Genomic DNA, 18,635 nt, shown 5'->3' with positions numbered 1-18,635 from the left:
TATGGCAGGAAAGCCGAGCTCTTCAGTGGCTTATTAGCATTCTCCGAGGGTTGGAGTGCTGTTGGTAGCAGACTGGTGCCTCCAAGAGCTGGTGGTGGGACCCCGGCACTCCTTTGGCTTTGTCCTTTTGTCCTTCCCAGCCAGCAGGAAGTACGGCCCGATGTCCGGGGTATTCTGGGATACCTTCGTCTCATTCATGGCTTGCAGCACCAGCACTCCCCGTGCCTTTGTCAGCTGCCACGAGCATCCTCCTCGCCTGGGAAGCAGGAGCTCTGGGTTTGCCATTTGAAAAACATAGTTAGAAAGTGGGTCTGCTCCCTCCTACTCCTCCCCCAACTGCTTTCCCAAATGAACATCGCCGTCAATGGGCCGGGGTTGAAGAAGCTAAATGTTATGCTGCCGTCCTATTAAATTACATCAGATGTTATCAAAAACCCGCTCCGACATTAGAGCAAAGGAAGGCAAATAGGGGTAAAATGGAAGCATCTCCCCATCCAATCCTTATCTTAATTTAAATGTAAAGTGATTTTTTTTTTTTAATAAAAAATAGAGGGGGAAAAATGTTGGGTAGCAAGTGCTAGAAATGTCTTTTCTGAGAAAGAGGGTATTTGCTGCTTTAGGGAAAACACTATCAATGACTAAATTAACAAGTTGTCTTATCAACTGCCATAAGCCTTGAAGTCTAATTAATTTAGTACTGATCAATAGCCTTGAATGAAGCATTGATTTCTGCAGCTTTCCAGGGCTGAAGCAGAATCACATTCTCTGCTCCATCCACACTCCTCTCACAGGAACCACACATTTCTGTTATTAACGTTTGTTTCCTCCTCTTCAGTGTCCAGAAAGCATTTCAGGAATTAATTTCCATGGGAGTGTTGATGTCTTAATTTATTCTGAATAAAGAAAGTGGCATAAACAGAAGAATACGCTTCCCAGGAAGTATATTTTATTCTTGAGTTATATGCTATAAAAATCACTTAAGAGGACAAAGATCCAATGAGCAGATCATCAAATGGCTTCAAACTTTAAAGAACTATAGAAAAATCAACGAGGCTTTCTTCACTGATGCTTACCAATATGCTGATGTCCACCAAAGCGTTGTCTTCTTGAACATATATGATCGGCTCAGCAGAAGGATCTCTGCTTTCAAAACAGAGACCTACAGCTGTCTGGAAAGTGTGCTTAAAAGACTACATCATCGACCCAAACAGAGGTTCTCTATCAGTCATGAGAATATGAACAAAGTCTTTGAACACCCATGTCTGAGCCTGAAAGTTGGAACTGCTTAACTGCCATAGACACGTTCAAGTTGCCATCAACAGATCTTCCATGGCCACCCTTAGAAAATGAGGTCTTCAGCAGGACCATGCAAGTCTCAAGCCTGAGACTCACTAGAGTAGACCTCATTGACTAGGATTTCTGTGCTGTCTTTGGCTCGTGGTGATTTGGGCTGGTGTCTCCCTAGGAAAACAGAAGTGGACTCATTGGTATCCACAAGCCTTGAGCTGAGCCCTACAGGTAGAAAAAGAGAAGCATGTAAACCTTCCCCTTGAGGAGGGCAGTCCATCTGGAAGGATTCCACATCCATGAAGATGCTCCACTATCATCACCACAACCCATGCTAGGATGTGGGGCTCCTTGTTTTGTCAGAATTACTTATGCTCAAATCCACCAGGACAAAAGAGCGGAGAAAGGGCCAAATCCAGCTGGCAGGGTCCCTACCTTATTTCTGTTGGGAAGTGCTTTGACAGCTCCAGCAAGTAGTGAAAGGGAGATCAGAGTCAGGCCCTAAATGCTTACAAATTAGCTTAAATGCCAAACCTGTGTGAGCAGAAGGAGTCAAGCTTTGTGACAGGTCTCCTACAAGCCCTGTGCCTCCACTGTGCTCCCTGGTGGAGGTATATTGCTCGCTTGCTTTCTTCCCCCATTCTTCCTCCTATGAAAGTAGCTGTACTCAACCGGTCCCTGTAGGGGGAAAAGAAAAAGGGTGTGGAGGAGTCACAATAGAAAAAAAAAATAAATCTAAAATGTAGAATTTACAGAATTTGGCCCTTTTAGCTTCAAGTTTAAAAAAAAAAAAAAAAATCAACAAAAAACACACCACAAAAGTCCCTCTCCTAATCTGTTTGGGGGCCTCCATGAGTTTCCATAGCACTTTACAAAAGATCTTTATTGAAGAAAGGATTGGACAAACTTTCCTTATATGTGTGGCCCTAGTCATTAATTGCCCCTGTCTTCTTTACCAAGGCCTTATTCCTATGTAAATACCCTTGCATAATGTTACAGGCTATTGTCAGGCCAGCGCCAGTCAGTCGCCACTTATATGCATTTTTATTTCAATCCGCTGCGCAGAGAATGAAAAGATGTCTGGACTTAAGCTGTTTACCAACTGGGCCAAAGCTGCAGTGTGGAAGAACTGAAGAAAGCACCAGGCAACTGCAGGAACAGACTTTGACAATGCGAGCAGCCATTTTCAGTTGAGTTATTAACCTACCCTGAAACTCTTCTAATCTATGCCTTTTTTAAAGGACAAATGTACTGAACCAAACATGAATGAGGCAGCGCTATTAAGAGAGAAATCCTCTAAAGGACTATTGAGCGCAACATAGGTTTGTAATCATTTTGTCTCAGTTGCCTGCTACCAACATTATCAATGATGAAAATGCTTGCTCAGTTGTGGTGGATTGTCCCGTAATTAAATGACAGCGCCGTACTGTAAAAGAACATGCAGAAACACAGGAGATACCGGGGCCTTTCAAACAGGCCGCTCAGAGAAAGGAGTAGGGCTGGGGATGGATTACAAACCGACTTGGAAATACTGAATTGAGAACGTTGCAATCTTCCTTGTAGAGCACAAGTGCACTTTCGGGATAGCTCTGTAAGAATAAAGCCTTAAAACGTGCTGTCGCGTGGAGTATCCCTCGGATGAAAGGCAACGAAACTACGTAGAGGGAATTCTTCCTCCTTTAGGTTTAAGCAAAGCACAAAAATGAGAACTCGAGCCTCGCCTACACTCACAGGAAAAGGAGCCTTCTAAGTTTGCTGCGGGCTACATCTTTGTAGTGACTTAATGGCACTACAATCTACATAGTGTAGTATTAGCCTTAAGAAACTCTTGACTATTTGCATGCATATTAGAATCCAATGAGAGCTTAATAAGTGCATATATATGACAGAGGAAACATCTCATTGCATAGTTAAAGCTACAAAAAAACATTGAGGGAGGCCAAGTCTCAAGTTAATTACCATTACAATGCAATCAAGTACGGCAGTCATAGCTGAAAACCTTTTCTATTAAGACCGCTAGGCTCAACCTTGTCTCTGCAGGTCAGCTCCAGCACAGATAACCTTTCCAGCAGACAAATACATGTAAAATTGGCTCATCTAATTAAAAGCTCAGGGAGGTGTAGAAAAATACCAGCACACTGAGCCTGAGCAAATCACAGAGTACCCCCTCCAGCTGGATGGAGCTACAATATGTAGCTGCTGTTTGTCCTGGAAGGAAACTGAGTCACTTACCATTTCAATAGGTTAATCAATTGACAATTAAATGGAGAAATTGGTTAACTCTGCAACAATTAACATGACACTCTATTAAGTACACTTTCTAATTGCCACAGCTGCAAGTGAAAATTAACGGCTGTGTCAAAGCAGCCGCAAGAGGTTGTGATGTTTCTGGTGCTGTTAATGTAATAAAAGTGACTCTAAACACCTGTGCTTCATTTCACACCCTTAAGCACAGGGAGGAAAGGGTACAGCACTGAGTTCTGCATTTAGCTAAAGAGCATACCTTGTGTTTGTTGTGTATGTGTGTACACATGTGATTATACATAGAGATGCTAAGACATAGGTGTTGGATGGTGTGCATGCATAGCTGTATGCTATTCTTTCAGTATCTAAAGGGGGACTGTAAGGAAGAAGGGGATGGACTCCTTAGCATGGGCTGTTGTGACAGGATGAGGGGAAATGGTTTCCAACTAAAAGAGGGGAGGTGTAGGTAGGATATAAGGAAAACATTTTTTACAGCAAGTGAAGCACTGGCTCGGGTTGCCCAGAGAGGTGGTGGGTGCTTCGTTCCTGGAGACACCCAAGGTCAGGCTGGATGGAGCTCTGAGCAATGGATTGAGATTTGGGCGCCCTCATTCATGGCATGGGGGTTGGTCCAGATGGCCTTAAAGGACTGCTTCCAACTCAATTCTATGAATCTGTGACTATTGCTTCCACCCTGTAATGCATATTCCCTTAAAACAGTTTTCAAATAAATAATAAGCTTCTCTGAGTGTTGAAGATCTGTCATACATGTACATCTCGTGCACATAATGTGTGTGTGATTAGAGGGATGTATGGAGAGACATGCTTACACACACACATAAAAGATAAGAAGAAAATAGAGGAAACTAAATAGTCAGGTGACTCAAAAATAGAAAGTTTAATGGTGATTTGGAAAGGTTCTGGGTTTGAACAAATATCTAGTTGTGGTGGGTGTCTTGCTAGGAATCAGAGTAGATACCAACAGAGCATAAGCCCTTATAGGGTTGGTGGTAACGTCTTTGCTTCTGCCAGGACAGAAAGCTTTGTTTTGTAGAAAAAGGTGCTGGTTCTGCTGGTTCAGTTCTCCCCTCCTCCGTGCAAAGCCTCAATGCTTTTGCTGGGAAGAGCAATAGAATATGAACCATACACAGCTACTGAGGGTCAGCTGTTCTTGCTTCAGCAATGCTGGCAGTTGGGTACCTGCTTCACCCATGTGGTGTTTCAGGTTTTCTATCTACAACAGGTGTTTTCCAAAGGTAATATTAAGACCCATCCTCATTTAGGTGACTTTTCTGGTGTTTGCACAGCTTGCATCTTTTGGGGGGCTTAGCAAGACCTACTCTCTTGTTATGCAGTTCAGTAATGGGCTAAACCCCCCCTCTATTACATGTAGGTGGTGGAAATTTAAGAAGAAATTCTTTACTCAGTGTGTGGTGAGTCACTGGAGCAGGTTGCCAAAGAAGGTATGGATGTTTCCATCCCTGGAGGTGCCCACAGCCAGGCTGGAAGGGGTCCTGACCTGGTTGGAGGCACCCAGACTTTGGCAGGGGTTGGGACTGGATGACCTTTAAGGTCCCTTCCAACCCAACCATTCTATGATTCTGTGATGAGCCTTTGCACCGTGCTTCTGCTTTCTATCTGCTTTCTCTGGATGTGGTGGGCTGGACATTGCACTCAAACATGGGTCTGGTTAGTTACAGAACCAACCAGCTCCTAACCTGTTTCCTACACAGGGCTGTATGGGGGCACCTACAGGGAATACCAATACGAGGTGCCCTGCAGAGGCTTGTAAGGACACGGTCAGGTTCTCCCAGAACAAATTATATTACTTCTGATCTCTGCAATGAAAGAAGCAAAGCTGTAAATCCTTAAAGCTAATAGCGCTATAATAGTAATTGTTTTGGTTTGGGTTTTTTTTATAGCCAAAAAAAAAAGAGGAAAGGACAACATGTTACATCAGTCGCTGGTGTTCAGAAACCATGAGAATTACAGCTTTCTGCAATGAGATGAATTAAGCTAAAAGCCATATTAAGCAGCACTGCACATCTGTTGCGCTTTTTTTTATTATTCCATATGTGTCCTTGCTGTATGAAAGTGTTTAATGTTGTTCGGCTAATTGATAAAGTCAAACACTAATGTTTTAACTCAGCCTGAATTCCCATCAGGCTGCAAGGCTGGAAAATTCATCTTTCCAGAAACTTGTGTCTTGTGGCTGGATCTGATATTGCTAGGACAGCCTATTAGCTGCCTCATTTCCCTGCAATGATGAATTCAGATTTGTAGCAGGAAGGAAAGCTGCAGGGATGGTGTCTGGTCCTCTCCTTGGTGAACAAAGCCCATTGTGGCAGCAGGAAAGAGGTCTAGGTTTGCCAGGCTTTGCCATCCAGCCCTGGAGAACCTCTAGCCACAGGAGAAGACTCTGCAGGTAGCAGTGAGGGTGTCTGATGTGCACTAGGATGCAGTGTTTGAAGGACCTTCTCTGCTGGCAGCTGACCAGAGAGTCCAGCAGGGATGGTGGCAGCGATTCAGGCTAAATAAATAGCAAGGAGTGAAAGATCAGGGTGAAATCCCAACCCGGAGGAGTCTGCAGTTGGCTTCTCTGCTGAGAAGAAATCTTCCATGAAAGGCTTTTCCTTGGAAAATATGCTGAATGCATGGTGCAACATCTGGAAATGAAGGGAAACCCACAGCTTTCCCCTTTCTGCCATGGCAGAGCTGCTGCTGCCATCCCTGCCTGAGTCAAGGGGAGGTCTGTCCCCGCGTGCCATGGGTGTAGGCGAACATATAGTTCTAATTGCAGCTGCTTTCCCTCTAATTACGGCTCCGTTTGGTTAGGATTTTCCTCCAATCCCTCATTTCCCCTAAAGCAAACACCAGTGCACCAGAGTTCTAACCCCAGTGGGGACATTTATTAATAACCCCCTCAGCAAATAGGGAAAAAAATCATTACGCTGTATTAGGAGCTAAAATATTTTCTCACCGCAAAAGCTAATTGATAAAACCAAGCAGACTTTATGGGACAATTAATGTTAAGATGAAAATAAACAAGAGAGCAAAACAAAAACAGAATCGCGGAGGAATATGTTTCTCTGGCTTTGAGGGTTGTTACAGTGAGGTGTAAAAATACTTGCAGAATCACAGACTCATAGAACCATGTAGATTGGAAGAGACCTCCATGATCCCCAAGCACAACCCCAGCCCATATCAGCCATGCCCACTGCCCACATCCCTCAGTGCCACATCTGTATGGTTCTTCAACACCTTCAGGTATGGTGCCCCACCAGTCCTTGGGCAGCTGTGCCACTGCAGCACCACTCCTATTTTCCTAATATTCTACCAACTTGTCCTCTCCCATTGCTAGAACTGCCTATTCTTTTTAGTTGTTTTGTCTCTCTCAGAAAAGCTACCAATTCTGTATTTCACTGCATTGATTTACAGTGGGGTACGTAATCTAGATGAATTTGTAGCCCCAGAACAAAATCCATAGTATTGTCACTTTAAATAATGATGTAAGATGAAGGGGGAAACAACTTCAACTTTGAGCTACCTCCAGGGCTCCATGGTAGTAGCTGCTAATACAAGCCAAACAACGAATACCCAGAACAGAAAAGCACACCAGCCCAGACATACAGCATACATACAACCTCAGGAGGCTGGGGATGGAGATAATGAAGGTCCAGGTAAACAAAGTGCCTCCTACCTGATATTTTATTCATTCATCAAACAGTATTACCCATTCCTGTCCACGCAGGCAGTGGGAATTTTGCAGGGTTGATGAAAAGCTAACAGAAGTGTGAAAGCTAAGTTCTTTTCTAACTAGCAGTTTACATCTCCATTTGATTCTTAAGTTTTCACTTAGTTTAGGTTAGTGAGACTTTTCAGCAGCTGAGAGCTCTGTGCAAGTCCTGTCTAAAGAGATGATGGGTGCAAAAAGCCCTTTCATTTATCCTTTCATAGAATCATAAAATCATTAACTTTGGAAAAGACCACTAAGATCTTTTCCATCTAGCCCAGCCATCAAGCTATCCCCACCGTGTCCACTAACCATATCCCTCGGTGCCATATCTACCCATTTCCTGTTGTGGATTAAAGGGAAAAAAGGCACAATAACTTGTTTATTAAATGATAATAATACAAGTTTGGCTGCATCCCATCCCTGTTTGAGGACTCTGCATTGGCTGATGCAGAGAACTTGCTTTCCTATATGTCACAGCAGAGATTTTTAGGTGTTTCCTGGGAATATTATTCCCACTTCCATTGGGGAAGGCCATGCCACATCCTAACACTGAGAGGACTCCAGTGGAGGAACATGTACTATGATTCAGCTCTATATGCAGTTGGGCTGCCAAGCAAGTCTCAAGGGACTTGGCCATGCTGCATGGAAGGTGGATCAGGAGCTTTTAACCAGGCATTTTTTGACCCCTAACGAGCAGCTGGGCACACATGGAGTTAGCAGGCCGAAGGTCATCAGCTATTTTAAAGGTTCATCTTTAACACACTGTGTTCAGAAAGTGATGGTATCTCTTCAAGCTGCCTGAGGGCAACAACATCTGCCGGTTCACCTGTAACCCAGCTGAGATTATGCTTTGCTTCCTATCATGTGCAGGGCGAACAGCTCATGGTGGCTTGTGAACTGAAGATTTTAAGACATGTAGTTGCTCACTATCCTTTTGTTCATCTTTCCCATAGGGTCTGTGGGAGGCTGGTCCCTCTTTGAATATCTGGACTGGTGTGCACCTGCATTCGTTGGAAGAGGAACCCCATGTGGAACACCAAGGCCAGAGCTAATGGCAGGACTCAACTCCTCTTCATCCCTGATGTGCTGGCCCAGCTCCAAGATGATGCTAATGTAGCAGCTCATACAACTCTTCTGGCTTTGGAAGGGAGCTTGGGGCTCCCCAGATCCTTCTTCTTAATGGGTTGGCCCCAGTCTCATCACTTACATGGAGGTTTGCTTTCAGGTGAGTGCTAAGGGATTCCTAGTTACGTTGATGGCATCAGCTGGGCTCTGCTTTTGTGTGGGCTCAGTCTGAATTTCCAAGGAATAGTCTAAGACTGAGAAGTCATTCCATCCAGGACATCCCATTCCCAGTACAGGAAGAGTGTTATTTGCCTTGAGGCTGGTTGACTACTGGACCATGAGGGATTGTGCAGTCTCCATCAACGGAGATCTCCACAACCAGACTGGCACAAATCTGTGAACCTTACATCCTGGATTTTCTTCCTTCCTTTTACCCTTTGCCATCCTCTGTAATCTTGCTAATTCCTTGAAGCCCTGTCTCTCCTTCTTGTCCATTACTTTCCCACTTTCTGGTCTCCTGGACATTGTTTAGTCTCTGTTAGTGCAACCTATTGTTTCTCATTATCTTCCCAGCTCTGGTGACACATCATACTGCAGAGCAAGGCACAGAGGATCTAAACAAGATCAAGAGAACATGCACATAGCTTGTCACAAATACCACTTTTATCATGTAGAAATGGTGCTCAACACACAGCAGGTGCTCATTTTGAAGTCTTTTGGCCAGTATGTACTATAAGGTAACATACACATGCCATTATATGCACCTTTTAAGGAAAGAGCTAAAGGCCTGGAGCTGAGATTCAGGGTAGTGATTGGTGCTCCCTTGCCCTGTGTGTGAGCTCATCCCTTGTGGCCATGGGCATCAATATACAGGAGGGTGCTACCAAGACCCCTCCCTGTGGGTGAGGGAGCCTAATGGTTAGGAAAACTTGTTTCTTCCCCCCTGCTTTGCATTACTGGGGTGGAATATTCTCTTCTTAAGCACACTGCAGTAATATTAGATAATTACTTAGCTCATTTTTCCATATGGGTTTTGGCAATTTGTAATTGTCTCAGAGCTGAGAAAATGTTTCCTTTAAGAAGGTTAAACAAAGAGTTTATTGACATTAGTGAAGATTGGTTAAAGAAAACATTATTAAATAAAAGGAGCTTTATTTAAACACTAAATTAATCATTTAAAGGCAAATTAGAGGTCGTAACTCCTCCTAAATAAATAATGTTAAACAATAATTAGATACCCATTTTAGATTACAGGCAAGCACTTGGGTTCAGTGGGCTGAAAAACAAGTTTCTTCTCATCTCTTCAAATTTGTTCAATATACATAATTAAAGCAAACCACTGCCCCGCTTAAATTTTCCACTCTGAGATTAAAAAAAGATTCCGTTTTTAACTCTGTGTCATATTCGCCACTAGACGATAAAGCATCTTTAAAGCTTCACTTTCATATAAACAGAAGAAAGGATGAGAGCATCCGGGGAGATCTCCGGTGGTGGAAATCGATTCTCCTAAGCTACTGGTTACACTTATCAATCTTATCAAACAGCCCGATGCACAAGTGCCCTCAGCCACTTTGATTGGGATGATCTCCCCGTGCTGGTGCTAACCTCTCAGACTCTGCGGCGTGTGCAAGGCGTGTTATCTGTGCCCTAATTGCACCCACCACTCCCTCCCTTTCATTAGCACTCATGGGTGCCTTTTAAGTATGAGATAAAATTAAAAGCAACTATCCCCATTTCTCATTCCATCGCAGCCTTATTATTTTAGGCTTGGAGTCGTTTGTTTTGCTGTTTCCTAGGGGAGGAACGACCCTTCCCCTTATGGGCCTGTTTCAAATTGGAGCTAAGGGCAGGTAGAGCTGAACCCCATCCTTTGGGCCCAACACTGACTTCCTATAAAGCATGGGGAACCTCGCTGGACAAGGCAGAGGCATTCCGGAGATGGATTAATGACACTTGATGTGAGCACCCATAAATGATGACGGCACACTTTGGACACAGCACGGGTGAATATTGCGGGGCTAATTAGCATTGGTAATTGCACACTTGGCATCAGGTTTGGCTACAGCTGTTTTGCACACCTTTGGGCTCCTTGCTCTCGCCTTGCATTGCCAGCACCAAAGTGAACAGAAGTTTGTGTTCCAATAGAATATATATTATTTCACCTATTTTCTTGCTGCTTCCATTTCTTTCATTTTCAAATGTAAAAGGCTGCTGTTGGGGGTGTTTTCAGCCCTGTTGTTTCACACCTCACGTGGATTTTCAGGCTCTTCAACAGGCACAGGGGCTGCAGATTCCATTTAAATCCACATTCTGGGAAGAATAACCTCGCAGGGAAAAGCTGTTTTTGCACAGCCCTGATATCTCTCATTAGCCAGCACACAGAAAGGAACAGAACAGGACTTTCCTGATTATTTCACTGTTTTTTTCCCCCTTAAACCACTGAATTTACACACAAAAAGAAAGGCACTTTGTATTTAAGGTTAATCAAGTTTCAGTACAATTTTTTTCCTTTTTTTTTTTACAAACTGGAATCACACTAATCTTTTTTTTTTTTCCCCCTTGCTCTAATGTGTGGCTGTTGAAATCCTTAGCTGTGATAAATTAAGCTACTTATTAATCTAATTATCGTACATTCATCCTAGAAACTTTCATGTGACTTGAAAAGGCTATTCAACCTTTTCCCTCCCCTCCTAGAAAGGGCTCAACCTTGCACCAATTAAGATCATTCTGAAGTAATGCTTTAAAAAAGCTTTCTTTAATCACCCAGTGGAACATGGGCTGGTGGTAAGCAAACTAAAAGCTGTGAGAAAAGTTTACCTTACCTTCAAGTCTGGATATTTTGGGTTGGGAGAGGAAGGTGCAATTGCGGCATTCCTCCCCTCCTCCTCTTCTCTGCTCTTCTAAAGAAATCCATGGAATTATTTAGGAACGGGAGTTCTTAATGAAACTGCTGGCATTTCTCTCAACATAGCAGAGGACAAGATGTGAAGACTTACTCACACTAAAACCCCTGAAATCTGATTAGGTTTTGGGGTAACGAGAACTTTCTGACTCCCAGAGTACACGTTCACCATTTGGTTCTTACAGGCATTGCTTTTAGTGCCTTGCCATTGATATGAAAGCATCCTGACACCAAAGTCTATTCCATTCAGGATGTAAAAAAAAGAAGAAAAAAAGAAAGAAATAAGAACAGAAAAGACACATCCTCACTCAAAATGTCCTTTTGCTGCCAAACGGTTTTGTTACATTTCTTTATTTATATTAATAACCGCATAAATGGGGCTATTTCGCATTCAAATGAGGCGAGCTATTAATCTGAATACAAAGCAGCTCGGGTTGCACCGTTTGGTGACAGGTTTACCCCAAGACAGAATTCGTGAGCAGCCCGATGTGAGGAAGGGGCCGCTCTGCCTCCCCGTGCCTCGCAAACTTGCTAACTGTGAATAGTTTTTGAAGTGAAGATTAAAAGAGAGGAATTATAAAGTATAATTACGTTTTATTGAAACTCTGAAAATCAGGGAAGGGGGGAGGAGGGGAAAAAAAAAAAAGCATAAAAAATTCAGCAGGAAACTTTTAGTGAAACATGATGTGTTGTCATTATCATTAAAAGATAAAAGTTCCATACTGTTTTTATCTGTTTATTTGGAAGAAATCCAGCCTTTGCAGTTATGCAGGAAACAAAAAACTGGAATGCAGGAGTAATTATTAAAACTGTGTGATTTGTTATCTCAGCTACTGTCTTTCCAAATGGTAATGCGATATCAGCAGCTGCAGACGGTCGCTGATTTCCTCTATTAGTAAACAAGTGCTTTGGAGACCTGTGTGAGGCACTTTAAGCCCACTACTCCCCGAAGTGCTGTCAGGCTTAACTACTAATCCATGGTATTTCAGAGCACTGGAAATTCATCTTTATAAAACCTGAACAAAAAAGGGAAAAAGCCTGGAGGGCAGGAGCTCCCTCTGGTGAGACAAATGACATGTTCATTTATTAATGAAACAATAACCCTGGAAAGAGGATCAAAGCACATTCCATCCTCACTTTACAATCCTCAATTTTCTCAGGCCATACCATTTAATTGAGCCATGACAATGGAATACTTAATTGTTGCGTTAAAGTTTGAAGAAGCGACTTCTTCAGAATCAGTGCTCATTTCTGGATTATGATGGTATAACGTAGCCAGCTTGTAGCTGCTGGAATTTGATTTTCTCTCCTTCTTTTACGCAGAGCTAGAGATCATTTTATTCCTTTACCTCTTATCCCCGCCTAAGAACATTCATTCTTGTTCACACACACTCCCCATCCCTGTCCATCTGAGGCTTCCCCACACCAAGCCAGCTGCTGGCCCTTTGCATGCCTGGGAGGGGGACAAATCCAGGGTGACTTCTGCAAGATGCAGCACCTTGGAGAGGTGAAAGGAACCATTTGCCTTTCCTGCTTTCTCTGCAAGATGAAAGGAAAAGCTACAACGCAGAGCTGGCCTTGCTTTGCTTTTGCCCTCTTTGCTCAAGCAACAGCTCATTGCTGAAGCAGATATAGCATTTTAACCTCTGCTTTTGGGGGAGCTCATCAGTGTGTGGATTGCACGTGCAAAACACATAATTCGTGCAAATACGAACACTCATCATAACAATAGTGTGGATTCTTGCTTCCAGTAAGAGGAGGACTTTGACCACATGCACACATTTTTATCCAAGCAAGGCTTGGATATCACAGCCTTCCTGAATGCAGGATATGGGCAATGTCAGTGGCCTGGGAATGGCCTCAAGTTGCACCAGGGGAGGGTCAGACTGGGTATTTGGAAACATTTCTTCTTAGGATGATGCAGTGATGCAGTGTCACAGCTGCCCAGGGAGTGGTGGAGTCAGTCCCTGGAGGTACACCAAAAACCATGGAGATGTGGCATTGAGGGATGTGGTCACTGGACATGGTGTGGGTAGACTGGGGTTGGGCTTGGGGATCTTGGGAGCCCATTTCCAGCCTCACAATTCTATTATATCATTCTATGAAAACATGCTGATGCCTCAATGATCAAACATGCTTAAAAGGCTTCTGATGTTTACCCCAACCCTAGCTTCTGTTATTCAATCCCAACACCCCAACTGTAAGTAACAGAGGACCTTCTGGTTCTTTCCTGAGGGCTCAGATTGCCCTTCACAAAAATCCTGAGGCAAAAGGTCCCCCCTTCTGGTTCTGTGCCCAGCACCTGCTGGGCTCCCCAGTATTTTAGGTCAGAAGAGCCCAAAAGCCAAGCCAGACTTCCAAAAAGAACATTATAACTTCTGAAATGAATGCATGTGTCACATCCGTCTCTCCAAGCATCCTCTCCCTCGCATCTCTTTTTACCATAGTTCTTCCTGCTGACTCATTTTGTATAAATGATATTTACTGACTCATTATCCCATACTGATGGACTATGTTACTTTTTCTTAACCCGATTTTAATTGAACCGTCATTTTCTGGATGCCTGTAAAGAAGCAGATAGAAAGGCCATCATACAGGAGTGCGTGCTACCTTTACATTAATACACTATAGCTTATTAATTCTACTTACGACATGCATTATAATACACTTGCATGTACATAGTGCCTATCATCTCATAACCCTGAGGCACTCACAAACATCAACTAAGCCTTGCAATCTTCTTACTTCGGGTAAACAGGGACAGAGTGAGGTTAAGTCTCTTCTGACAGCTCTGCACAGAGCTGTGTCCTGACACCCTGCAGGCTCTGGAAGCTCGTACAATGGCTGTTGCTCACTATAGGGTGGCTAATGGTCCTTATAGTTTCGTTAATGGTGCCTGTTCCACCATGCATGGTAGAGGTGGTTTGCAGCACTGTGTATTTCAAGGGATAAGGAGGGAAAATGGGTCTCCAAGGGGTCCCAGTGATATTTCCCATACTAAGAGGTATTGCCCTCCATCCTTGCTCTGACTCGAGCAGCAGACTAGGCATCAGCTGCGCACAAGGAGAATAAACCTTGTTTGTCCAACATCAGTACAAAGGAGATAAAGGAGAAAGACAGAGCTGCTGAGGAATGTACTCAAGCACCAGGTTAGCCTAAGGAAATGTAAGAGTGGCCCAAACACACTGAAATCTCTGCTGTGTAGGATTTAATGGAGAATAAGGCCCATCTCCATTCTGTGCTGAGTTAGAAGTGGGGTGGGATGGGGACCAATGTGGGACCAGAACTTTGAAGGATGACTAACTCAAGGGGTGCAGTGTGGGATCCCTTTGTTCAGGCCAGGCCAAGTCCCATTGCTTCCCAAAGAGGAAACAAGCAGATGGAGATGTCTGAGTAAATGAATTGAGTAAGAAAGCCTGTACAGACTTTATTTTTTTCCCCTGGAGTACTGAGAAATATGTGCAAAGATCAGAGTCCCAGCAGAGGCCAACAGCACAATGTTATGCTTTTCTTTCTTTCTTTCTGTTCATTTTGCATCTCTGCTCATCCCTTCAAGGCAAATCTCAGGTTACCCCAAACACTCCTAGCAATGGGCTGAGGGGCTGCAGGCAATGAAATCCACTCCAGCTCTCTCTGTGAGGGTTCACACGGGGCTGGTGTTGAGCTGAGGCTCCGAGAGGAGGACAGGGCTGAGTCTGTCTGTCCCAGCACACATCGGTGACTGTTTCCCTGTGCCCTGCTCCTCACCTATTGAGTCCCCTGAAATCCGATTACTGATCCAGGCCAGCCCTGTGTTCAGCCAAACAATTACTTTGCTTTTCCTGTGCTGCAGGCCGGTGCGTTCTGCAGTTGAGGTTTACAGGAAAATGGAATTTTAAGACAAAAAGAGGGGTTGATGATATTGGTATTATAGAGATGGCTTATGGTACTGGATGTTCTGTTGTGCATTGGTTAATGGTTCCAGTTGAGACCAAATGATTTATTATGTTTTACTGAGCTATAATAGGAGCTGGGGAATGAAAGCAAGAAGATGGAGAGAGGCGGAGGTGCACTGGGTTACAGCTGGAGGATAGAGATCTGCTGTGCTCCATCCAAAGATCATGGCACGTTCAGGCCAGGGGGTATTCTTCATGCACAAAATAAGATACGTGACCAACTCCAGCAGTGACACCAAAGGAGTTCAAACAAGGTCACAGCACGGAGGAGATGTTTTGAACTGGAGCATCTCCATCCTCCCAAATGGGACCCACGAGCTTCCTTATCTTGGGGTGGGATTTAATGCTGTACCCATTTTGGCAGCACTCAGGCAGGTTTTGGCATGGGAGCAAGGAATAGCAGAGGCACAGCTTTCCCAGTGGGGAGGAGGCGAGCTGGGGAGAGGAACTGCCAAAGAAATGTTTTCTTGCAGAAGTTTAAGATAATAAACTCAACTGAGTGAGCAGACACCAGGAAGAAATATTTAATTATCCTTCTCACCATTATGAGGAACTTCTGCCACTCTTCAGGTTATTATACAGTAAATAACCAGTTTTCTAAAGGACAGAGCTGTTTTAATTATATGACAATGAATGCATAATTATTATGTTTGTTAGGAATGAATCACAAGACAACAGACTTGATATTGCTGCTCTAGTTAGTGCATCTTAATTACTTTTTCATTTATTTTGCATATAAAAGCTATTTGCTAATTGTCTTTGCTGTAAATATGCAAAATATAATTAGTCATTCACAATTCTTTATGTGTTATCTAACTGTACATTTGTTACTGAGGAATGTATATTAAAGTTTGAATATTTAATGGGCTTTTGTGGCATAGAATATTTTTGTACAAAGTTTTCAGGAAATATTAGAGACATAATTTAAACCTTCCTTTAACCCCTTTTCCTATGCAAACTAATGTTTCCCATAAAGACCAGATATTGATAAATTAAACCCCCTGGAAATCCAGTTCTATTTTCTGAGCATACAATACAAATCCACTGCTGATGATATGAAATGCCTCTTGGTCTCAAACTGAAACCAGAGAGATTAGAGCCCGTTAAAAGTATTGCAACTTGCTTTCTACAGTGAATTTAAACTGTGAGTACAGAATTGTAGATGCATTCAAATCATACAGCAAGATCAAATGGTGGAGATTCATTACTGTGGGAGCAGAAGGATCTGTTGGCAAAATATATATTCTGGTAGATGCTGTTGATCAAAGCAATAGGTCACCACTTGTGGTTACCGTGAGGGTCTTTAGCACTCGTCTAACACCAAAATATATAAGACTTAATTCTACTCATTCTTTAATTCTGGCACTCGTTGGATCTCTTTTATGTGCATTGCTCACCCTGAATTGGAACTGCAGGTCTGGTCAAACGCTGTGGATTTCCTCCTGTACGTCCCTCTTTTTCTTTTAAAGGCTTAGACTGGTTTCATCCGTAATTAGCGCTCCGCAAGGCCCACTGTTCCTGGGAATGTTTTACATTGTGATTAGATTCATTACAGAGATTGACTGGTTAAAGCGGGCTGCGTGTTTCTGGAAGTTGAATTAAAGTACAGGTCTCAAGAACCTCTGCAGACATAATTATATATCATCTTTCCCCTCGTCTCCGCAAACGCTGCCGCTTCATTCTCCTGATGCATGTCACATTCTACATTTTTTCATCTCAAACATTTGATTTACCATCCCGTTGTACTGTTAATCCTATGTCATGACACTCCTATTCACTTCTGCTTTTCAACTGAAAGCAGCTTCCTATGAAGATAAAGCTAGGTAAAATCTATTGTAAAGGAAAGAATAACTTCAATGCTGCTATCATATCGAAAAGAAAACACACTCCTCCACTCTTCACCCCTCGGATGCTCTGAATACTTTTCTTAATGATGAAGTCAAACAGAATAGCCACTGAGAATACAAGTCATGCTTATTTTTTTTTTCCCCCTCAGAGGTAATCCTACTCTGTAATTCCGTAATTGTTCTTATTTACATTGGGCAGATCTTTTCAAACTAACATATATAAAAACAGAGTGACAGTAGGGTAGAAATTAGGGAGAAAAAAAAAAACCAACCCCACAGCTAACATGCTTTAGTAAATGGCGACGCGAATAAATCATCCATATCCCTACTTATCAAACAAGTATTCGGAAGCAAATTTAAATAATGCTATTTAATGCTGGCACTTGCATAAAACCCACAACTGTCAGTGACGTTTTCTTCAAGCAGTTGACTACTTGAGCTTCAGATTAAGGAACACACATTTTATGCATGTAGCAAGGCACAAAGCAAAAAAGCAACTACTTCGAATGATGCTTCACTTCCCCGCAGACGTAAGAGTATTTAATCAAGCAAAAGCTGAAAAATGCATATTGTACATCACAGGTGGGGTTTTGCCTGAAGGAGAGGGGGAATGTTCTATAGGAAAAGCAGAATTTTAGTTTCCAGCCTGGAAAGCCAGGAGATACCATGTTAGAAGGAAGCATATCCTCAGTATATTTACTTTACTGGAAATCCATGCTGGTCATGGACATGCTAAGAAAGTATATGGAACTATTTGAATATCTTTCTGCCCATTTAAGCTTTCTTAGCAGAGGTTTGTCCCAGGGACCGCTGTTCTGCAGAAGCAGGCAGTGCTGGGGTTAAAACCTAACACCATATATAATACTGTGTAAGATGGTGTTGAGAAAACAGAACACTTCGATACTACAGCTTTACTTCTACATCAAACAGCTGGCATAGAAAACTATATTTTGTTGTTAATGACAGGAGAAATCCATCTCTGAAAGAAATTCCGAGGGGGTAATTAATCACTTTGGTCTCAAAATAACCTTTGTTATTGCATGCATGTCTGCTGTTGGAGGGATGGACAAGACACAGACTACTGAAGGTGGTGATACGGGGGTGGAATTTTACACCTTGGGTATTACAGGAGACATTATGCTTCCCTGATTGAAAATCTTGTAGCAGGCAGGTAGGCCGTGCATTTTCAGGGCGGGGAAAATGCATCTGTGTGTGTAGCATTTAGTTGTTGGTTGGGTGGCATAGATCCCAACTTCCCTGGGAGCTCTGTGAGGAGGAACTGCGGTCTCATAGGAATACAGCTCAGTACGGTTGATCCAAATAAATCATTACAGAGCTTTTTTTTTTTTTTCCCCTTTGCAATGGGTATACACCAGGAACCATTGGTGCAGTATTTTTTCTCCAATGGGCCATCAGCAAGACTTGGGGTTGAGCATCCACTGGCTGTGTGTTGCAAAGGGATGAAGCAGTGAAGGGCTGCACTGCCCTTTGCAGGGGGAGAAGGAGGGGGGGGAAGAGTATTACAGACCTGTTTCCTATGGGATCACACCCACCCAGCTTGACACTGCCGATTTTTATTGCTGCACAGATATGGATGCGGATGGTGTTGTCCCATCTGA

General features: G+C 43.1%; 1 long non-coding RNA gene across 1 annotated transcript in view; it reads left to right on the top strand.

Moving 5' to 3' along the window:
• LOC107315466 (uncharacterized) overlaps positions 1 to 18,635 on the top strand; it is an 89,789-nt gene that overhangs the window by 44,240 nt on the left and 26,914 nt on the right. Inside the window, exon 2 of the long non-coding RNA XR_001555920.3 lies at positions 8,221 to 8,492. This is a non-coding gene — a long non-coding RNA (uncharacterized LOC107315466). The remainder of the gene's footprint in view (positions 1 to 8,220; positions 8,493 to 18,635) is intronic.

This window comes from Coturnix japonica, chromosome 5 (genome assembly GCF_054131305.1).
Source record: "Coturnix japonica strain WE chromosome 5, WE-NBRP24, whole genome shotgun sequence".
Taxonomy (NCBI): Eukaryota; Metazoa; Chordata; class Aves; order Galliformes; family Phasianidae; genus Coturnix; species Coturnix japonica.
This window is presented reverse-complemented; position numbering and strand designations above follow the sequence as displayed.